This window comes from Chiloscyllium punctatum, chromosome 51 (genome assembly GCF_047496795.1).
Source record: "Chiloscyllium punctatum isolate Juve2018m chromosome 51, sChiPun1.3, whole genome shotgun sequence".
Lineage (NCBI taxonomy): Eukaryota > Metazoa > Chordata > Chondrichthyes > Orectolobiformes > Hemiscylliidae > Chiloscyllium > Chiloscyllium punctatum.
This window is the reverse complement of record NC_092789.1, coordinates 12,783,576-12,808,784: the sequence shown is the minus strand read 5'-3', so window position 1 is coordinate 12,808,784 and position 25,209 is coordinate 12,783,576.

The window sequence follows — 25,209 nt, the reverse complement described above, 5'->3', positions numbered from 1 at the left end:
TGTGGATAACATATGTTGTACATTCATTCAACTGGTCAGTTCGAAACTTTAATTACACAAACAAAAACCTGAGTGATCCCATGTATGTTGCCCAACAGATTGGATTCATGCTCCGGCTCTTGAGTTCATGCACCAACACGTGCATTTACATACTTACTCGGAGAAAGTTCAGAGAGGAGATAAAGAATGGCGTCACATATCCATTTACTATCATTTTTCAATTTCCTAAATGAAATTTAAAGCTACATCTGTATTCGTGATGGTACAACTCTGTTTTATTTCATGTTTTATTCTGTCTGCCCGCTGCACATTAATTACAATTGCGCATAGTCTGTCTGAGTGCCATCAGAATAAAATTTTCCCATAAATTCTGTGATAAATCTTTTCAGATCTCCAAGTTGATGGCGCACCACGCACCTCATACATTCTCCTGTAATGGTCAGTCCATTGAGATTCTAAAAGAAAACAAAGACCTGCGGATGCTGGAACACAAACAGAAAATGCTGGAAAAACCCAGGTCTGGCAGCAACTGTGGGAAGAAAGTAACCATCAAGTTTTCATTTCAGGTTGCCTTCACCAAAATGGTCCTAATGAACGACTCGAAACACGGACGCTACTTGCTTCCAACAGATTGCAACAAACCTGTTGAGGTGCTCTAGCAATTGCTATTATGGTGTCAACTTAGATTTTTCCAAGATTATTGTTGGATGGAGATTTCCAATCCTCTCTTCTATTCGTGTGTTATTTTACTCTTCCTCTATCAAACCAAAATTCTTCCAATGGTGGAAAACGTAATGCTCCTTATTGGAAATTTATGTCCTGAAACGTGGCTATCAGATAGCATGTTGTAGAAACAGACACAGTCCACATGCCCCGCAAATTGTTTACAATTTTATGACAGATTTGTGCTTTGAAGCAGTTTGTTTGATATTTCAAACTGTATGTGAATCACTTCCTTCAGTTGAGCATTGTTGCGAATCAAACTGTTCGTCTGTAATCGTTCAACAAATGTTGTATACTTGATGCTGCTGCTGTGCTATACATGTATATTGTTCACCATTTCCAGATTTACGTTGAAGTTCTCTGAGCCACAATTTTGGACTCTTGGATTTCTTAAGATCTCCATCTCATATGTTGTGCATTCCACATGCAGGGATTGTTTTCTCTCCTCGCCTTCACCCGCTTTGTGCTGAAAAAGGATTCTGTCTATAGAAAGAACAATTCCCATGTTTTGCTATTCTGAGTGCTCTCACAACATATTCCTAATTTTGCTGATCTGCACTGTTTCGACACGGTAGTGGACTGCTCTGGTAATTCACGCAAAGAAAACTCAGAAAAGCTCACCACATCTTGTAATCTGTTAAAATATAAGTTGCAGGAAACTGCCAAATTCCACTATTTAAAGAAAACAAATTTAATTTACTCTCTAAGTGTGAACATTAAGCACAACTATTCACAATTCTAATACCCCCTTTCTCTTAACTTCTTATTCCCTGCCTCGAACGGTATAACAATATGTTCATCCAATACGACACTTATTCAAATTCCATTAACTTCATTTCAAAAACACTGAAGTAGTTGTGGTCATTGGTGCCTTTCTTCCTGCTGCAGATCTCCCTGGGTCTTTTCTTTCTTTTTTCATGCCAATATGTTTCATTTGAGGAGTCACCTTTTATAGGAAGTGATTCATAATGTTTTACATCAGTGATGATGTCAGGTACTCTGTCTCCAATTTTCAAAAAGCCTTCATTTTGAAATCCCCAACATTGGGTGCTCTCATTATTTCAATGTTGGCAAAACAATAAGTCGAAACAGGCTGTGGCTTTCGCATCCTGCGGTATAATTTAAATTGATTGGTTAAGTTCGACTTGTTCTCAAAACAGCAACCAATTCAGCTATCCATTTTACAGTGAAATGTTGCATGTATTCAGTTTTCCAGTTCACTCTGAGACTGCCATCTAGTCATATGACGCAGGTGTTACTACGATCTCAGCTCCGAACATCATTCACTATCTCTTAAAAGATCAGTACGTGCCTTCAACATCGAAACAACAGTTCTCCAATGAATACCGTCTTTCCAATTCTTCCCTGTTGCTGACGTTTTATAAAACGATCTAATGATCTCGTTCTTGTGCAAGATGAAAGCAACTGCAGAGTTGTTGCCGTGCAATGTATTAACAACTCACTGATTTTTGTTGTTCCACGTTGTCTCTCTCCCCACAGACCTCTCCAACTTCCTCAGACTCGCATGTTTCGCCAGCAAAGTCGCATCTTCAATTTAATCGACACTTTGCAATATATTTGTCATCTTGTTCTTTATGTTCCATTTCAACCTTCCCTGAACGTCATTGGCTTTTTAAAATATCTTAATGGCATCTTGCTCTGTTTTGTCATTTATTTCAGGTGGATGAAGACGCATTTGAAAATTGCACCATTTTGGGATGGTTTCCCACATGATCAAAGATAGCATCGAAGTCAATTTTATCAATGTGTGAATTGAATGTCTTGTGCTAAAGTAGCGAAATTAAAACACATGTTCAACACTTCTTAGCATAAGTGTGACTAGTTTTGACAGAATAACTGTGGAGATATGTCTAATTGAAATGATTTTAGCATTCTACTGGATGTGAGTGTAGCATACAATTCAGAAGTAATCCAAACGATTTATTTTCCTGTTTTCTTTCTTAGAGAGCCAGGGACCCGCACGAACGCCTTTTTTACAACCCACCAGTAATACGGTTTGACGAACGTCTACCAAGTTTGCGTCCACTTGAACTGGTGATGGTCTCAAATTATCCGATCAATTCTTCATTTTTAAGTTGCAAAATTCGAGGGTACACTCGGATTCTTCTTCCATTTTTGCTTTCTGATACAACGGTTTTAGATTTTTCATGTTTCCTTTGTACTTTAGAAATTGTCTCTGAAGCAGTAATATAGACTTTTTGTTTTAACTGTTCTAATTTTCTACACAAGTATTTGATGATCCATCGTTTCTGATAACTAAACCTCAAATTATTTATCTTTACTTTAGGGTGTAGGTTTGCTCACTGAGGTGTAGGTTTGATATCCAGACATTTCATTAGCTGGCTAGGTAACATCATCAGTGGTGACTTCCAAGTGAAGCAAAGCTGTTGTCTCCTGCTTTCCATTTATATCTTTCTCCTTGATGGGGTTCCTGGGGTTTGTGGTGATGTCATTCCCTGTTCATTTTCTGAGGGGTTGACAGATGGTATCTAGGTCTATGTGTTTGGTTATGGCGTTGTGGTTGGCGTGCCAGGTCTCTAGGAATTCTCTGGCATGTCTTTGCTTAGCCTGTCCCAGGATACATGTATTGTCCCAGTCGAAATAGTGTTTTTTTTTTCATCAGTGGGCAGGACTACGAGGGCGAGAGGGTTTTGCCTTTTTGTGGCTAGCTGGTGTGCATGTATCCTGGTGTCTACCTTTCTTCCTGTTTGTCCTACGTTCTGCTTGTGGCAGTCCTTGCATGGAATTTTGTAGATGACGTTGGTTTTTTCCATGGGTTGTACTGGGTCTTTTAAGTTTGTTTGTTTTTGTTTGAGAGTGTTGGTGGGTTTGTGTGCCACTTGGATTCCGAGGGGTCTCAGTAGTCTGGCTGTCATTTCTGAAACTTCTTTGATGTATGGTAAAGTAGTTAGGGTTTCTGGCTGTGTTTGGTCTGCTTGTCGTAGTTTGTTCTTGAGGAATCTGGGCACTGTGTTTTTTGAGTATCCGTTCTTCTTGAATACGTCGTATTGGTGGTTCTCCTCTGTTTATCGAAGTTCGTCTGTGCTGCAGTGTGTGGTGGCTCGTTGGATTAGTGCTCTGATACAGCTTCGTTTGTGTGTATTGGGATAGTTGCTGGAGTAGTTGAGTATTTGGTCAGTGTTTGTCGGTTTTCTGTATACGCAAGTTTGTAATGACATTACCACAAACAGAAAATGGTATCACCACAAACCCGAGGAACCCCATCCAGGCGAAAGCTTTAAATAGAAAGCAGGAGACAACAGCTTCTCTTCACTTGGAGGTCGCCACTGATGATGTTGCCTAGCCAGGTAATGAAACGTCTGGATATGAAACCTACAGCTCAGCGAGCAAACCAACACCCTAAACCTCAACCTGAACTGCAAACATTCACACACCTTGCAAAAATGTATTTTTACTCTTTGATTTCTACTCCCGTTTCCACTTGTGGCCTTGTGACCTTTATAGAACAAAATCAAGAAAAGGCGGAGGATATATTTGTGAAATGCACCAGTTGCCAGATTTTCGACGGATGTTTCAAGCAGAATACGCATCTTTCCCACTTGTGATCCAGTTATATCATTACCAAGGATAAACCGGTTTCTGGAAAGGAGAATCTCTGATCTTCTCGAACCATTAATTCGCCATTTTTCACCGGTGTCTACAATCTCATTTTCATTATAGAGCACTGTTCTTCAAACCACGAATTCCGCAAATTACCATCTTTTCCGGCAACAACTCTTCTGAATTGCATGTGTCCTAATTTCTCACCCATCGAACATTGACTTGCTCATGCATCTCTTAAAATCTTATTTACATGACCTGCTCCTACTGGTACATATGCATAACCGTTTGGCATGCCAATAACTTCAGAAATGAGATATGACACTTCCATCTGCATAAAAGCTTGAACAGTCTGTATATTCCTTTTTCAGCTTTCTAGCTAGTACTGTAATTTCCTTTAGCATTTTCGCAAACTCACTGGTTTGTACTGATTTCCACATCCATCTTCCCAGCGCTTTATGTAAACACCAACTCTGCGACTTAATGTGCCCTCATATGTGGCAGGTAATTCATCCAAAATATTTTACTTGGTTTCTGCCTCAGACGTTTAATCTCTTATCTGTGGTCAATTATTCTTACTACTTTGAAAGACATTTTCTTTTCCATACCCTCCTAAGGATTTCTCTTTGGACCAATTTCGACAAATCGCAGATTGATTTTGATGTCGGAAGCCAATCAGTGATTTATGAACTAAGTCATAATCATAAGAGAATTCAATGCTAATTTTGCAAGTTCATCTCTCCGCTCTTCCACATGAATTTTCTTTGATTCAGGCAATACATTATAAATTGTTTCATATTTGTTCGACCTTAAAGTTTCAGTTTCAAATGTTATAGATCAAAAGCTCTCTCTTTCTAGCTTTTCTTCAAAGGATATTCATTGTGTTCCTATTGCTTTCAATAGTAACTCAAACAGTTTCATTTCATTTGTATATTCAAGATATTTGCTTTAAAAAATGAAACATCACATTCATCTAAATTAAAGTCCATCTGGTGCTCTTTGCCATTTTCGCCCATCTGAGAAACGCCCCATTGTTCTCAGAGATTGATGTCTTTATTGTCTAAAACAACGTCTATTTTGGCGTCATCGAAAACCTACTAAGCATATTTTTATATTCAGATCCAAATTAGTTATACAAATGTCAAATAATCAATGGATGTATTAGTGATTTCGTGCGGGACGTTATGGTCACAGGCCTCCAATCCGAAAAAAACAACACTCCAACGCAGTCACCTGCAACTGACCTTCAAGCAAATTTATAAACATCTATCTACTCCCCCAGTATTCCAATTGAGCCAACCTTGCTAAACACTCTACCGTCCAGGAATTTGTCCTTTGTTTTGCTGAATTCCATGTGGACAAAATATGGCTGAGTGAACCACATATAAGAAGTGAGAATATATCATTTAGCATGAAGGGCCAATGGGCTGAGAAGTGAGATTTGGAGTTTAATGCAGAAAATGTGAGCTCTGTGTTTTGGGAAAGCAACTCATAACAGGACTTATACACTTAATGGTATGCTCCTGAGGAGTGTTGGTGAACAAAGAGACGTGGGAGTGCAGGTCCATAGCTCCTTGAAAGTGTAGTCGCAAGTAGATAGGATAATGAAGATGCATTTGATATGCGTTCCTTTATTGGTCAGAGTATTGAGTACAGGATTTGGGAGGTTTGTTGCAGCTGTACAGGACATTGGGCAGGCTTCAGTTCGAATATTGCAATTCTGGTCTCCTTTCTATTGGACAGATGTTGTGAAACATGAAAGACTTCAGAAAAGATTTACAAGGGTGTTGCCAGGGTTGGAGGACTTGAGCTACAGGGAAAATATGGACAGGCTGGGGCTGTTCTCCGTGGACCGTTGTAGGCTGAGCGGCGACCTTCAAGAAGTTTTGAAGATTATGAGGGACATGCATAGAATAAATAGAGTCCAGAACTAGTGGGCATAGGTTTAAGGTAGAGGGGGAAGATGTAAAAGAGATCTAAGGGGTAACCTTTTAACGCAAAGGGTGGTACGTGTATGGAATTAGCTGTCAGAGGAAGTGGGGGAGGCTGGTACAATTGCAACATTTAATAGGCATTGGGATGGTATATGAATAGGAAAAGTTTGAAGGGATATGGGCTCGGTGTTAGCAGGTGGGACAAACTTGGGTTAGGATATCTAGTTGGCAGGGACTGTTTGGACTGAAGGGTCTGTTACCAGACAGTACATCTCTAAGTCTCGATGACACTATGAGGGTGAATTTGACTGGTTGAACCAAATGCAGATGCACGTGCAATGGAGGTCAAAGAGAATCAGGCGGAAATAAAACTTCCAGAGAATGTCATAGCTAGCGCGAGTAAGGTAGAGTTTGTTGTTAGGGACGAATCCACTCAGCCTTTCCCATGCCTGGATTGGTGGTCATGTGAGTGTGAGATAGGTGTTATCTGCTTCATTGAATCAATTTCCTTCTTCATAGGGTAAACATTCAAGATGTCCACTGACATTTGCGCAGTGCTCAGCAGCTGTTAAAACCTCACAGACAATGTACACGTGCAGCTGAATGTTTTATGACGTTTTGGACTGAATCCCAGAGCTGACCCAAACGCAGTACTAACTCTGTGACTCACTCTTTCAATTATGGCACCCGTTTCCTGACCCTTGTTTTGAAATATTCGGAATGCATGTCACCAAGGTGATGATATAATTGGTTCAAAAAAAACCTCATCATTTAAAAGAAAATAAAGGAAGGTTACCAAACTTGATGTAAGAATTAAGATGTTAATACGAAAACAGAAGTAAACCATATTTGAAATTGTACCACATTGTCAGGAGCCACCTTCTCAGTTTAATTTCATAAAGATAACAGTGGAAAGTTGACTATCTGTCAATTCAAATTTTGGGGACTGTGAATTGGACATCTGGAAAGAATGGATGAATGTGATTGTCCAATACCAGTTTTCACACAGAAATGTCAAGAAAATGCAATTGAAGATTAATTTCATGCAGGTAAGAGGCCCAATAATTTCCAACAATGCCAGCATGTTACTACATACACAGATGTAGTGTCACAGAGTCATTCAGAATGGAAACAGCCCCTTCAGTCAAACTAGTTTGGCCGAACATCATCCCAAGCTGCACTATTCCCAGCGGCCAGTTTCTTCCCTCAGTCCATCCAAACACTTGAGCATTTCGTACTTATCTAAGTTTCTTGTGAAAGCTTCAGCTTTTGCCGCATCAACCACTTCTTAAGCAAGTGAAATCCACGCGCGAAACTGCCACAGGGCAAAATAAATAGTCTTGCATGTCTTTCTTAAATCCCAATCTCATCTCACATTACATCAAACCTCTCGAGTTTTGAAAGCCTCATATCATGGAAAAGACACCGAATATTAATACAATCTATATCCATTATGGTATTTTAAACGACTTTGAAGTAATGTCTTAATTTGTTACAGTCCAGCAGCAAACATCCCAATCTATCCAACCTTAATTTATAACAAACATCTTTAATACCCGGTAAAACGCTTGTATTAAAAGAGGACAGTGCTAAGTTGAAAATCTTATTTCTTCATTCCGGTTGATTCAAAATCAGTGAGTGTTCATTCTAAATGAGGCAGGCTTGTGCTTTTACTTGTCGTCAGACATATATTTGGAATGTAAAACCACTCAGTAATGTTGAATTTCGATGTGTATCTTAACATGGCATTGACCCTTATGCCGTTTCGGTATCTATTCTTTGTAATGTTGCACTCACTCATACAACAGATTTCAGAACTGATTGTTTCGAAATATGTTCACAGGTCAGTCTCAAATCTATGCGGTATGTAGTGACAAATGCATAGAATCATACAAGTCATATGATCCCTGCAGTGTGGAAACAAACCATTTGTCAAAGCAAATCAACGCCGAAGCTTCATAGACGAACCCATCCAGACCCCATTCCCTATCCTGTAACTCGATATTTACCAGTGACTAATGCACTTAATATACACATCCCTGAAGAGTATGGACAATTTAATTTGGCCGATTCACCATAACTGCATATCTTTGGATTGTGGGAGGAAACCGGAACAGTTGGAGGAAACACACGCAGATATGTGGCGAATGTGCAAAGCCAACACAGACCACAAATTCTCTGTTATTCTTTAGTTAGAGGAAACACACGCAGATAGGTGGCGAAGGTGAATAGCCAACACAGACCAGCTCTGTCATCTTTTAGTTAGAATCGATGGTTTCAGATTGGTTTGTTTGGACAAGTAAGTTTCTCGAGGATATCTGCAATTTTCTTGAATTTCTAGTTTGGCAACTTTTGGGTGTTCAAGTGATAAATTGATATTATGTCGAAATATGGCAAGTAATGCAAACTAAGTTCACGCAATGACATAAAATTATTCTTACTTTTTTACTGGACTCAATAGGAGGGGACAGGGGACAGTATGGTGTATGGTCTCATTGAAGATTGCTTTTTGATTGATCATATTTCTGCAGCGATGAAGAGAAGGGAATTGGATAAAATTTTATAATTTACAAACAAATATCGACGGGATTCGAGAAGATTTCAGGCAGTGAAGCCTCACATTTATATTTTAAGACACTGTTTCCATATCACTGACGAGGAAATTGGGGCATTCTATTCGGGCATTAGTGGGTCGTCAGGAAGTGAGAGAGATAACTGTTGTGGCAGAGGCTGTTTGGGATCATTTGTGTAGATGGATAAAATGTTGAACAGAGTTTTATCTGTTAAGTGTTACGTTATCAAATCTAACAGTGGCTTCCACAGCGCAGTCGTCATTCTTCAACAGTAGGCCACAGCGACATTCTCAGAGCTTTTCAGGAAACATCAAATGCTTTATGCACAGTTAAAACTTTATGAGAAACCCCTGCAAATTTGCTGCCCACGGGTATTCTCGAGGACATTAAATTTTACTTTCTAAAACGCCCCCAATAAAGTGATGACCAGAAGAAATGTATATTGTTCTGTGTCAAGAATTCCATGACAATAATGACGTATTGCACTACTTTCAATCTTGGTAAAGTGCAACATGTTTTCATTGCAAAGAGTTCTGCAAACTTGCCTCAAATAAATTCAATTACCGTTATCTTTGAATTTAAAACGAGATTGCCATGACTTTTTCTCAAAGTGGATGACATTACACTTTGGGGAGTTGAGTCCAATTACTTCGTTGGAGTTTGGTCTTCAGTCTAATGATAGTCTGTGTTGAATTTGGCATGTTAGTCTATCAGCTGGATTCACCCAGCCACATGTTATCTGCTTTTTCATCCAGATAATTGTTTATCCAATCATCTTTCAGATTCAGTGAAACCAGATTTAATTTTCCAAACATTTATTTGAACATGGTGACTTCTAATAAAATAATGAAAACATGAATGGACTTATACACTAATATTGAACCTGCTCAGAAGCACAGGTCTTCTCAAAGTATCTGATCTTTCCTTAACACCAGCTGCTTCCGAGGCAGTTAAACAGGCAGGCAAATTAATGAACAAAGAAGGAACCATAAGGTCAAGTTGAGATAGATTTGAAAGCAGGACAGTTTAGATAACAAAATGTATGTAACTCAATGCACATAAGTAGTTGCTTGCTGTGACAAATACTTTTCAGTCACATTCCATCGTTGGTCTTGGACATGAAAAGCTCGTTGTCACCTGCTTGTGTTTACATAATTACCGTAATAGGATACTCAATTTCTTCCTGGTACAGCAAAAGATCCGCAATAGACTTTCGATGCTACGATTTGCCTTGTCTGATCCCCTCTTAAAACTCTGAAATTCTTTCAGTACAGAGGAAAGATAATTGACTACAATAGTTTACCCTTCTAACGTGCCGGATAAAGTCAGGGAAGGCATCTAATTTAGTTCCAAGATTGTGATATATTTCCTTCAGCACGTATTTTTGTGATGTCAGGCTTTCAATGATCGGTATGCCTGCATGCAGTACATGCATTATTAGCACTTTTGTTTCACTAAATACTTTCACTGAAGAACAACAATAATAACAATGTGATATGAATTACTCAGTAACAGCATCTTACTTTTGAAATATTTTCCAGTATTACTGTCACAAAGCTTATTTTTTACTGGAAGCTTTTCTGAACGACACTGTTTTTTTTTTCAGAGTGGTTTAAATCAGGCCGGCTCCAAAACGGTGAAGCTTGGTACAGAGATAAATAGCCTTTTCATTTATATGTCAACAGGTGAGCAACAACCATTCCTGTCCCTGTTGTGTCCATGTCTCCAAAATGGCCACGACATCGAAGTCCAAGGAAGCAACCCATGATGCAAGTTTACCAACCTGATTCCGATGCTTATGGCGGTGAATTGGAACATGACACAGCACATTCTTCATGCTGCTATAACTTTGGAAAATTTAAACATTACTCATGGTCTCACCAATCGTAATCTTCTGTACACCGGTGCCACAATTCTGATTCCCACCCCCCGAATAGGTTTAAATCCTCCCAAAGCGTATTCGCCAATCTCCCACCCTCAGGGTATTGGTACTCCTATGATTGAGGTGAGACCATCATGTTTAAAGATTTGCCACCTACGCCAGAATGGGACCCAATGATCTAATTATATGCATCCCTCCCTCCTGCATCATACCTGTAGCCACCTGTTAAACTGCTCTCTCTCCCACTTCGTCGCTTTGCCAGCACATGGCACGTTAAGAAACCAAAGATACCAACGCTGCTGGTTCTCACTCCAAGATTCTACGCTTGCCCCCGAATTTCTGCCTTTAGTTCCGATACCTTTACTTACACATATCGTTTTTGCCGATATGGACTACAACTTGGGCTGGTACCTCTCCCCCTCAGGACAAGAAGATATGATCGAAGACATCGTGAAACCCGGAACTGGAGAGGCAACACACCAGAAGCGTGTCTCTCGCATTCCCACAGAGTCTCCTGTATGTCCTTCGAACTATGGATTCCCCAATGACCAATGTTTCACTCCTCTTCCCCTTTCGAAGACAAGGGAACCCTGTGTCTAAAACCATAAATCTCAGCTGGTGTATTTAAACACGGAATCATCAAACAACTATCAGATTCAGTCACGCTCAAGGAAAGCTTCTTTGCAGCCAATTTCCCAAACAATGCTCTAACCTCCTCCGTGTAGGGTTTGTGTCACCATCTGGGCAGGACCTGCAGGTTTGACAGCTCAGTAATGTACAGTCAAGAGGCAGTTGTCCACCAAGTGGTCTACATTGATCCTGAGCCCCATGAAAACTCAAGGTTTCAATTTAAAAATGTTCAGAAAACCTTCTGCTAATTACTACCGCCCACATCGATCGGATCACTCTTTCTGTACTTCAAAACATCGTGGCGGGTGCAAAGGACAGAGATCTAATTTTCGGTGGGTAACATCATTTACCAGCATCAACAGTAGATGAGCAAGCACAGTGATCCGGCAATAGGTGACAGAACCTACAACAAAAAGAAGGCTATATTAAATGGGATAGACTTCAAACAGATGGGGAAACTCACAGCAAGATATTCTTGAAGAATACTGTGCCGTCAACAGCAGCAAACATACTGTTGCAGGACATGCACAGAATCTGCCAACTCATGGGATTCCATTCTTTAGAAATAACGTCAAACCAGGTGGTAAACACATGTTCAATGCAGGGTGCAAAAGGCTCAGTGGCACAGTTATGAGCACTGCTACCTGACAACTCCAAAGAACGAGGTTCAATTCCTGTCTCAGACGACTGACTGTGTGGAGTTTGCAAATTCTTCCCCTGTCTGCGTGGGTTTCCTTCAGGTGCTCCGGTTTCCTCCCATACTCCAAAAATGTCACGTTAGACGAATTGCCCATGCTAAATTGCCTGGAGTGTTAGAGGAATGGATCTGGGTGGGTTGCGCTTTGGCGGGTCAGTGTGGACTGGTTGGACCAAAGCGCCTGTTTCCACATTGTAAGTAATATAATCTAATCTAATCAAAAAAGGCTATTCCAAGAGCAGTAGCAGCCAATATAGGAATATGAGGTGCCTCCTGGTGAAGCTGCAACACAGAACGACTTGCACAGGTGAAAAAGCATGAATGTCAAATCAAAGACAGATTTGGATGATTCCACAACTAATGGATCGACGTAAGCTCTGCAGTTGCTACATTTCTCATCGTGCGTGCAAGGCTGATTCAAATCGAAATATTCACTATAGGAGGGGCCTTATCGTAACTGATAGGGGAAAACAACCCATCGGTGCAACACATTATGTTGAGCTATTTGAAAAGCAAGTTCAGCCCGAAATACTGTGTGGATAAATCATCAGAGCCTCCTCCCGAAGTACTCAGTGTCTCCAGTTAATTCGATTCATTACACGTGATACCAGGCAATCACTGGAATCAATGTGTCATGCAGAAGCTCTTCATCCTGTCAAAGTTCCAACAACGACAAATGTCGCAATATGTTCCAGAACTTGCCAAACACAAAAAGGATTATTACGGTAAAGCAAGACGACCAATATCTACCCGACAGCGTGAAAAATTTACCAGTTATATCATGTACACGTAAAACAAAATTAATCCATTCTGACCAATTTCATTCCCAGATGTCTTCTCTTGATCATTGATAAAGTGAAGAAAAAAAAACAACAATGGTATAAAGTAGAACTTAATTCACAATGAATCGATAATTGATGTTGACAATGTTTCTACCATCTGCTGACCTCATTGGCTCCTTGATCCAAAAACAAAGCAGACGAGCTGAGTTTAGAGCTGAGTTCTTGCTATCATCTTCAGAGTTGATTGAATGTAACACCCCAGAACCCTCAGTGAACGACAATCTAAGAAGTTTCTCTACAGTTTCATATCATATCTAAAGGAAAATGTCAAGTTGTGTTCATGTCATTTCAGCCCGAAGGTATTTCTTCAGAGTTCGACAGCACAACCTAGCACAACCATTCTCAACTACTTCATCAATGACCTTCTTCCAACCGTAAAGGCTGAAGTGGGGATTTTACCGTATGATTTCACAATGTTCAGCAAAATCTACCACTGCTCAGATACTGAAGCAAGATTTGGAGAACATCCAGGCCTGGCCTGACAAGTAGCAAGCAATGTTTGCGGCAAAAATGCCAGACAACTACCAAATCTAAACATGCAGAACTGGGCATCGTCCCCTGACATTCAACGGCATTAACATCACAATCTCAATTTAACAGCCTCTTGGGATTAGCATAAACCAGAAACTGAACTGGACTCATAAAAATTCAATGACGAAGCAAACAGAGGAGAGACAAAGAGTGCTGCAACAATTAGTTCAGCTCATCATTCTCGAAAGACTGTCAACTCTTTACAAGACAGTCCAGGATTCTGATAGACTACATCCAGTTTACCTGCATCAGTGCAACATCACTCTTCATCCATGGCCAGACAATTCAGTAGTTTTCACAACAGTTCAAATGTTGTAACAATCCATGTCAAAGTGAGGCAACATCTGTACAATTTTGAGGCTTGAACAGAAAAGCAGGAAGCAACATTCGTGGCACACAATTGCAAGACAATGGCCTTTCCGAACAATAAAGAAACATTCTCATCTTGTAAAAATGCAACAGCATTATTGTTTTTTTTTAAAAAAAGCTCAATTAACAGGATGAGGGCATTGCTCGCTAGGTCAGCATTTCTTGCTCATACCTAATTGGCCACAGGACAGATTAGTGTCAGCCACATCGCTGAGGGTCCGAAGAAAGAGACAGTTCCCTTTTCTAAATGACATTCGTGAACCAGACGGGTTTTCCACAACAATCGATGTTGGAGTTATGATGATCATCAGATTTATGACTATATTTTTTGTTGAATCGCACTGTCTGCCATATTAGGATTAGAATCCAGAGCCGCAGATAATTACCTGGATCTCTGGATTAACAACCCAACGAGAACATCACTCGGACATCACCCCCCCGCCCCCTCCATTCTCATTGCTGGATATGCATTTGCAATTTTCCAGCATTTGTTATTTACCGTAAGCAGAACTGGTTCTATCCCTTTCTTCATTCAATATTTCATAGTACACCGTCTATGCAGGCACTTTCACCCCTTCAGTGTGCATGTTCTTTTTGACATTGAGTGAACAAAATGTCATGACATAGGCAGCAACACTATCTCAGTTGTTCGTCCTCCTGCCTCACAGCGCCAGGGACACAGATTCGAATCCAGCCTTGGGCGATTATCTGTGTGGAGTTTGTACACTCTGGCTTTGTCCGCGTGGGTTTCTTCCAGATGCTCCGCTTTCGTCCCACAGTCCAAAGATGTGCTAGTTAGGTGGATTGGCCGAGCTAAATTGCCCATAGTGTTCAGCGATATGTCGGTGAGGTGCATGAGTCAAAATAAATGGCCTGGGTGGTTTGCTCTACTGACCATCAGTGTGGGACTTGGTAGGCTGAAGATGCTGTTTCTACACTGTAGGAATTCAATGATTCCATAAAAACATATTAATGGAGACAAAAAAGCTTTTGTGATGGCGCTGCTGGTGAAAGGTGATTAGGCCTGCTGTGCGCAGATATACACAATAAAGATGCCGTGCATGGTTAGGAGATAGGGGAGGTTATCGAGGAGTGACAATAATTGAAGGTGATTCATTCACTCACGACATTGGCAAGATATAGACCTTGGCGGGTGGAGGACGCAGGAATCGAGACAGTTGAGGGTGTTTCAGAATAGAGATAGTGGTGCCGACTCTGTTGGAGGGAAAAATGTCATCGAACTTCTTCCTCTTTTGATGGACGTTCGTCCAGAAGACTAGGAGTACATGGACCAACGGTCAATACTCAGATTTCAGTTACTGGTGTTTCTAACTTCGGTGCCGTTTCTGTTTGATGATGAAGTCCCTCCTCTGCACCATCCGATCCAACCGTACGCAAGGAGAATTTCCACACCGTGGACCGCTAATGCCGCCTCTTTTTTTGGAATTTCTACGATAGAAAATTCACAAACTGTTCAGAGCAGGTCCTTGCTGACAATTCAGTTGTGCAATAATCTTTTACATATGGCAGTAGCAAATGAAGGGCGTTCATTCTTGGTTATCTTGTCAGTAATGAGTTTGTTTCGTTATGATAATAGGAACATTAGACTCATATCAGACAACAATAATTTCACAGAGGAAATGGCTAAGAATAGGATGAAATGACAAGAAAACTGGCGACAGAAAAAAAGCCTTCCGGAAACCCAATAAAAACGAGATGCAGCCAAAATATCAGGAACAAAACCTCATTGTGTCTTAAAACTTACACACAATCCTGACTGCTAAATATATCAAAATTCCTTCACTGTCGATATGTGAACGTCTTGAACACCCCCTTCCAAAGAGCATTCATTGCATAGCGGCCCTAAAATGGACGTCAGTCGTTCCAGAATTGCATCAAATCACCACCTTCCCTACGAAATTAGACATGAATTACAAATGGTGACCCAACCAAGGATGCTGTCACGCCCTGAATTGACTGGATGCTCAGTGTGACCACAGACGTCCAAAAATATTTTCTGTAATTTACCATAATTGTTACCGCTGCATCGGTGATTGGGAGATTGATGGAACTGAGGTCAAGTGATGTTTCCCTCTTGCTATTTACCCTACATGACAGGTGGCAAATCAATCTCATAAAACGTGATTGTTGCGTGTGAGATAACCTCCGTCTCGACACAAGCCATCTCAATGATGAACGTCGAAGTCGACAGATGATAATCTTTTTGGTCTGCGCTGATTCCTTCAGAGCTTCCTCTGACTGGCGTTCAACTTGGGGAGACGACAAATTCGTCAGTTCAGGGAGCGTGTTTAGTGGGAATTAGCAGGATTTCTCATTTCCTGCGTCTCCTCTTATTTCATGAGCCCTCCCAAGGCCTGTTCTGAACATTGATACTTTCCAGGCCATGCTAATCCCGGCTGTATACAACTGTGTTGTTTCAGCTGATGTGCCTAACCTCCCAATGGGAGAGCGCAGGACGAAAACAAGACTACTGAAGTACAGATCAAAATCACTGTTTCTTTCTGTTCTGATTCCCGATAGATTTCACTTTCTCTATTTCACTGTAAATTCCTTTTATTTCATTGGTGCACTCTCCTCTTTTCTCTGTCCTTTTTTTCTTTCGTGTTCTCTCATTTTGTCTGTCCTTTTCTGTCTCACCATACCGGTCACATCAATCTGCTCAGATAGTTAAACATGTGAGATTTTAAGCTATTTTAAAACTGTTCAATATTTGCATCGGAGGCGGATGTGACTGGTGTAATGTCGTCATCCTGTCTCCCATTCCTAAGCACAGTTGCAAGGAATGAACTGTTCCTGAAGATGATCTTCAAAATCACTCGCTGTCGGTGGTCTTCCAATAAGAACACTCAGTCTAATATACACAAGGGGACCTTAGGGTAAAGAGCATGGTTATTGCCTCTTTGGTCCTACTCGTCCATGTTAACCAGATAGCATAAATTAATCCAGTCCTATCTTTCAGCATTTGGCACTTTCACTTTAAACCATTCATATTTATGTATGATCGAGATACATTTTAAGTGTAGTAATCGCATAATCCTCCCTGATTTCATCTGGCAGCTCATTCCATATGTCGACCACTGTCTGTGTGAAATCGTTGTAACTTGGGTCCCTTTTAAATCTTTCCCCTTACTCCTTAAATCTGTGTTTTGTCTCCATAAACCTTGGAAATTGATCTTGGACATTGAATCTCTATGCCTATCACGATTCGATGTACTTCAATAAGGTCATTCCTCAGCCTCCGAGTTTGAAAAGAAAATATTCCCAACTTATTCAGCCTCTCTGTCTAGCTCATTGCTTTCTATCTTGGCAACATCTTTGTAAATCTTTCGTGAACGCTTTGCTGCTCTCATCAACATTCTTTGCATCAATTTCTGAAAATTCTCGAAAGCGTAATGCTTTGGTTCTTCAAAAAACGACGGAATTAATTTTTGAACTAGTCAATTTCAATTATTGACTATTCTCAAATAAACGAATTCCTCCTTGTCTCTGTTTTAAATTGATGGACTGAGCATTTAAATTTGTGCATTTTCGTTCTTCGCTACTCTCCGTTGAAGAAATTCTCTCAAACCTACACTATCAAGCTCCTGAAAACACCTATATGTGCTACAAACTCACATTCCTTTAAAAGATGATAATGATAACGACAGCTCATTCTAACTTTATGAATCAAGATTTGGAGACGCCTGTGTAGGGCTGGAGTGTACAAAGTTACAAATTGCACAACAGCAGGTTATAGTCCAACTGATTTATTTGGAAATAATAGCTTTCAGATTCCTGCTACTTCAAAAATAATATCCTGATGAAGGAGAAGCGCTCCGAATGCTGGTGAATCCAATTATACCCATTGGACTATAACCTGCTGTTGTGTGATTTTTACCCTTGTAAATCAACTTTGCGAATTTCCGATTCGCTTTGGTAAACATATTCGAAAATATTCCTCTGCTTACATTCCTTCTGAAATAAAGCCAATGACCGCCAGAATGGAGCTGTCCAATATGATTAAAATTGCTACAAGAGAAATTCTTCCGTTCATTATTATATCATTTGAAGCTCTCTATTGTGATTTTTTTTCTCTGATCCTCTTTTAAATTCCTCTGTCATCCTGGCGACCTTAAACTCACTGTTCAAAGAGGTGATTGGCCCATTTGCATAATACCTTCATATGTTCATTGTGTTTATCACAGTATTTTCCTTTAGCTGCAGTTATTCATCAACTATGAAGCAAAGTCAAAACAAACGATGCAAACCCATTTGAATGCCCTTTGCTTTCTTCATTGTTTCTATCAGTTCTCATTTTCTTAAATTGTGAAATTTGTTTGAAAATTACACTTCTCGCTTTGCTCAGCATGCAATTAATCTGATTCTGTTGCATCTTTTCACCCTCAGGAAAATGCCACAAACTGACTGCGGACCACAGGGAAAAGATGAGATTGCAGAACAGATGAAATAAGTTTTGCTCAAAATTACCAAACAATGGGAGCTTTGAGAGATGAAAAGTGGATAGCACAGGTTAATGATGTTGTAGCAGTAAATAAGAAGACACCATAACTGTGTCTGACAAATTGATACTATTAAGCCGTTTGCTCAAATGTAAAGACATCACCTTGTATCCGACAACTTTAAGAATACCTGAAAATATACATGTAACAGAAGCTGCAAAGATTTTTCACAGGAAGATCTGTCCATGCAATATCATCCATGATGACAGAACGTATCTGAAGAAAGCTAAAAAAACAGAAGACAAGTAGACTCTTGCAGTCATTCAGAAGTACAGCACGGAAATCGACCCTTAAGTCCAACTTGTCGATGACGACCAGAGGTCCTAACCTGATCTAGTCCCATTTGCCAACACTTGACCTGTATCCATCTGAACCCTTCCTATTCATATACCCATCTGGATACCTATTATGCAGTCATCGAGTCATAGAGATGTGCAACACGGAAACTGACCATTCCATCCAACTTGTCCATGCTGGCCAGACATCCCAACCCAATCGAGCCCTACCTGCCAGCACCAGGTCCTTATCCCTCCAAACCCTTCCTATTCATATAACCATCCAGATGCCTTTTAGATGTTGCTATTGTACTGGCCTCCACCACTTCCTCTGCCAACTCATTCCATACCCGTACCACCCTCTGCATGAAAAAGTTGCCCCTTCGGTCCCTGTTATATCTTTGCCATTTCACCCCTTCAGATGTGGCAGCGACAGATGAACTGGCAGAGTGGAATGAAGTTCTGACGCCAAAGAGGGAGAAAATGAGGACCCTTCTGGCTAATTCCTCCGCCACTGCCGCATCTGAAAACAGGGGGACAGACTCACTACAGCATATACAACATGGGTTTCATTTTCAAAGAATGGAATTTTCCCTCCCACATGGTCAACAATGCCCTCCAGCGCATCTGTCCCACAACCCGCAACTCTTCCCTCGAACACAAACCTTCCAATTGCAAAAAGGTCAACACATCCCTTGTCCATACCTTCCACCACAACAACCTCTGGAGAAAAAAGCCACTTCCTCGCCTTTTAGGCCACCAACAAACAGACCCCTCCATCAGAGATATAGTTACCTCCTGACACCTATCTGTGTTCCTCAATGTCCGTATCATCCACTATTCCATTGTTAAGTTCATGCCACACACCAACCCACCCCTCACTATCGGCACCAGCCCTTGCCACCGCAGTAGGTGCTCCAAAGCCTCGCTTCTAATCCCCATTCAAGACCTCAGAAACCCAACGACATTCGATAGAAATTTTCCTGCCCCTCCATATATGTCATCTACTGTGCTCTTGCGCTCAGTGTGGTCTCCACTAAAGTGCTTAGACAAAACGTCAACTTGCGGAACGGTTCAGTGAACGTCTCTGCGACGCACGCTCTAAAAATACACTCAGCACCCTGTGCTCTGATACTTCAACTGCCTTTCCCACTGCGCCAAAGACATGAATGGCCTGGCCATCCACCGCTGCCAAATGATATCTACCCGATGCCTGAAGGAAGTATGCCTCATCTTCTGCCGTGGGACCCTCGGCCCACAGAGGATAAACGTCGATTTCACCAGTTTCCTCATTTCCCCTCGCCCCAACCTTATGCCACATCGAACCATCCAAATTTGCATCATCGTATTAAACTGCATCACCTGTCTATCTTCCGTCTCACCTCGTAATTCCAACCTCCACTTCTACCCATCACCATCACCCTCAAAATTCATCTACTAAGCGCTCAGCTAACCTCTCCCCAGCTCACCACCTCATGCTTCTTAACGCACCCTCCGCCCTGCCACACCACATTCTTGATGACGATTTATACGTGAAAAATCGATTCCCTGCAACTCGGATGCTGCCTGAGTAGTTATGTCTTTTCCAGCACCACACATTTTGACATTTACACAACATATGGTAAGAAAACTATGGGTTTTAGTGCGTTTGCGATGATTATTGCTGGCAAGCCTCTTCCCAGAAATGGACACAGTTATTTAGGGATAGGAATGGAGGAGTCAGAGATGGAGCAGTTGAAGGTAACAGCAAGGTTGAACTATTTCTGTTCCGTAAAATGCAGAAAGAAGACGACTATCAATTTAAGTGCCAGCTTGGGAAAGGGCAGGAGGGATATAGAGTATGGGGCCATTTCAGGCCCTTTTGCCCAGGAAGAAGTGAAGAGCTCTGACATCAGCATTTTCTTGGATTGACGTGCGAAGAGAATGCACTTCCATGGTAAGGAAGAGGCAATGTAGTTCGCGATCTGAACGTACTAACTGCCCTAAAATGACAGCGCAGTGGTGGGTGTAAGTGAGACGGGACTGGTTAAGAGGCGATCATGTCGAGACAGGTAGGAATGGATGAATTGTATGGGGAAAGAGCTTGCAGAAACAATAGGTCTGCCCTAATTGCCTTGTTCGTGGATTGTGGATGGAGGTCGCAGCAGCTATGAACAGTTGGCAGACGATGAACTTGGAGGCAATAGAGGAGAGGTCACCGGAGAAAATAATCTTTGTGTCAATTGTGGAGAAAATCTCCTGATATAGTACACTGTTGTTGTTACCCATGTGGATCCAAGAGGAGACATCTGAGACCTATCGATCAGCCTCTACAATATAGAGGTGACAAAGACAGCCAACATAAACTCCACACTTGTCAGCAGGCTTGATTACAGGGTGAGAGTTGAATGTGAGGGCACAGTGCAGTCATGTAACAGGGAGATATGTTGTAATATGGAAGGGAAGGAAGAGAAATTCAGTTGACCAACGTCATGTCAACATTTCCCAATGAATAGGTCAAGTGCAGGTTAAAGTCCAGACTGAGGGTTTAGGTGGATGAAGAGTGATGGAAGTGCTTGATCGTGTCTGTGGAACGTGGAGATGATTCTTGTTCAAAGAAATGAGCACGGAGTTGAACCGGTGCATCATGGTTGATTGAAAACTATGCCATGAAAGTGTTTAACTGTAAACTTATTGAATTTGCACGACTTTTTTGAAAAACATATGCACTATGCCAATATGAATGATAGAGATGAACCAGCCAGGAAGATAAGGAAATGATCCATCACGAAATAATGGTTGAAGAATCGCAGTTTGCATTCGTATTGAATCAATAGATTTTGTATACAAACACAAACTCCATGCATCGTTTCGAATTATTTTATTATGGTATGAGGAAATGTTGTGGTAATACTGAGTGACGTGGGATTCAGTTTTTTTTTTATTTTCACGATGTGATTACAAAATATTCTCTTCTGCAATAAAATGTATAGTGTAGGAAAGTATGTGTATGTATGAAATCATGAGGAATAAAGCAGATGGGGGCTAAATTCGTGCAACCAGCTAACTTTCTTGCGGATGAGATGGGTCGTGTTGGCTGTGTGAAAAAAATACACCTGTTAGCAATTAATGCACCAGCGGAAATCCCCTCAGTGGTATATTTCTGTGAATGAAATCACATGAACTTCAATGTACTTTTTAATGGAGTCTTATACAAGTAAACAGGTTGGAGCTGACAACAGAGGTAGGGCAGGAAGTCTTGCAAAAATTCACTTCATGCAGTCCTGGGTGTTTCTGTGGAACATAATGCATTATATGGAGAGTATATTCAAAATCCAGAAGTATCAGTGAAAAATCAGATTGTGTTACATCATCACTTTAATAATCTAGAACAATCAATCAACAACCATCAAATATAGTCTGGAATGTTACATAAATCAGGCAAGATTATGGCTGATATTGGAACACAGCGAGTCCACTACTAATGCGGGAAACGTGCTCCATGCCATTATTACTCTCTGAGTAAAGAAACTAGCTCTGACATCTCTCCTCTATCTGTCAACCCTCGACTTAAAATCGTGTCCCCTCGTGCTAGCCATTACCATCTGAGGGAAAAAGCTTTCTGTGTCCACCCTATTTTAACCTGTGATTATCTTTTTTGTCTCAGTTAAGTGAACTCTCACCCTACTTTCCACTGCAGAAAACAGCCTCAAGTACCACAGCCTTTCCTCATTAGGCTTTTCCCCCACACCACGCAACATCCCAGTAAATCTCTTTTGGACCTTTTCCAGAATTTCCACATCCTTCTAATAATGTGGAGTCCAGACCTGTACGAAATACTCCAAGTGCAGCTGCAAAAGAATTTTGTACAGCTGCAGCATGACCTCATGGTTCCTAAACTCAATAGCTCTACCAGTAAAACCTAACACACCGTGTGCATTCATAACAACCTTGTCAACCTGGATTGAACGTTTTATGCATGTATGTACATTGACGCTGAGATCTTCCTACGCATTTTCACTACAAAGAATCATAAAATTGTCTTAGTACTCTTATTTGGTTTTACTCCTTCCGAAGTGAATCACCTCACACATTTCCGTACTAAACTCCATTTTCCAACTCTCAGACCAGTTCGACAGTTTATCTATGCCCCACTGTCACCTGCAACGTCTTTCAGCACCATTCACAATTCCTCCGACTTTGGTACCATTTTTAAATTTACTAACCCATGCTTCTACGCCCTCATCTCGGTCATTTATAAAAATGACAAACGCCGTGGCCCAAAAACAAATAATTTTGGTATATCAGGAAAACTGAACTCCACTGTGCACATTTACCATCAACCACCGACATCGATCTTCTTTCACCCAGCCAAATTCAGATCCAAGTTGCCAAATCACACGCAATCCCATTCCTCCTTATTTTGTGCAATAGCCTGCCGTGGGAAACTTTGACAAACGCCTTACTGAAATCAGTTTACGCCACATCAATCACTTTACTCTTATCAAATGTGTGGCCACCATCTCAAAGACATCAATAAGGTTGCTGAGGCACGACCAACCTTTCCCAAAACTATGTTGACGATCCAAAATCAATTTATTCCTTTAGAGATGATTACAAATCCTGATTCTTATAGCATGTTTGCAACACTGCAGAAAACCGAAGTAAGGCTCACTGATCTGCAATTAACAGGTTTGTCTCTACTCTGTTTCTTCAACAAGCGAACAGCATTTGCTGTCCTCCAGACTTCTCGCAGTTTTGCTGTTTACAATGAAGAAATAAGGTTTATCGAAATAAAGTTTCGGCTATCCCCTCCCTCGTTTCTCAGAGAATTTTAGTATACATTATATCAGGTCCAGGGCACTTCTTTTATTTTTACACTTTTCAGAACTGTGAACCACTCCAAATTGTGACGCTCAGTCCCACCTAGTCTTATAGGCTTTTTTCATTATTCTCCGCGACAGCATTGTCTTTTTCCATTATGAATATTGACGAAAAAGTATTCATTTAGCGGTTCTGTTATCTCCTCGGACTCCACGCACAATTTCCTACCACTGTTCTTGACTGGCCCGAATCATTTTCTGGCCATTCATTTATTCCTGACAATCATGTAGAAAGCTTCAGGATTTTCCTTGATCCTGTCTGTCGACGACTTCTCACGTCCACTCCGAGCCCTGCTTATCTTAGTCCTTAGTTTTTTCCTGGCTAGCATGAAACTATCAAGCCCCCGAATTGGACCGACAAGTCTCATTCTGACATAAGCCTTCTTCTTCCTCTTGACAAGACATTCAACTTCTTGAGTAAGCCACGGCCTCCTCCCTCGACCTCTTCCTCCCTGCATGACAGATACATCCTTGTCAAGAATATTCAGTTGCTGTTACTGAATTATTCTTTCAATTTCAATGATTCCCATCCCTTGCAGTTTCCTTCCCAATCCTATTTATCATATTTTCTTTTCCCAGCAGCAACTGCTACCCTGCGGAAGACACCTATCCCTTTCGATTGCTAAAGTAAACATAAATGAATTGTGGTCACCATTGCAAGAGTGCTCACCTAGATCCAAACTAACACCTGGTCAGGTTCATTACCCAGTACCAAATCCAATGAGTTCTTACCGCTTGTAGCCCTGTCTAATACTGTGTCAAGAAACCATTCAACCACTAGCTGCAAATTAACTAACTAATAAATCCAAGACCAGCTGGGCCAAGAGGGAAGGGATGCGAGAAGTTCAAGAGCTCTGAGAAACAACGACCACAAATATTTCTGTCGGTGGAGTAGGCGATTTTCAAGACTTACGAAATGGAAGATAATGTGCATCTCAGAGGACTTTGAACTCAACCAGATTATATATATATCAGGACCACTCAGTAGAATATGCGTCCTAACATGTTATCCAGAGACAATATGGGCCAATACGCATATGAAAAAATATTCCCATTGTCATTTCAGTCGGTATTAATTAGATTATCCTTCTTTGAATTTCTTGTTTAATTAAATATACTCTTTCAGCCAAAATTGAATATATGTATGAACTGACTTGAGATTAATATGAGTGTTGTGATTATGTGATGCCCTAGAGGTTTGATGCATGTATATATAAACTACCCTTCCATTGACTCTGCATTGGTTCGGCAGAGCACGTGAGCTCTCCAGAAGTCATTCGATGTCATGCAAAATGGGGAAGCCTGCAATTCTGCGAGTGAAAGAGATTTACTACCCAATACTTGCATCTGTTGCTCTTCCTGGTGAGACAATTTTTTTTACCGTATTTTTCTGAATCAACCTGTTAAAAAACATTTACACACTGCATGAGGAGGTGGGTATTTCTTGGTCATGGGATTAATCACTACCACTGTACGTCCTCGTCATCCATTGTAAGCTCCCTCCCTTCATCCCTGGCATCACGTCCCTTGGTTTTTCACAAATTGTGCTATGTAACCAATTTATTCCATGTCAATCTTTCAGCAAAACTAATTTGCAAGAGTTTGTGTATCAGTTGTATTTCAATGTATAAGACAACTGCCTCATAATGCGGCGAAACCGATTTCGAATCGAGCATCGGGCGACTGTCTGTGCCACGATTGCATGTTGTTCCCTGTCTGTTTGGGGGTCATCCATCTGCACATACAAAGATATGCGGGTTTGGAGAATTGGCTATGTTAAATTGCCCAA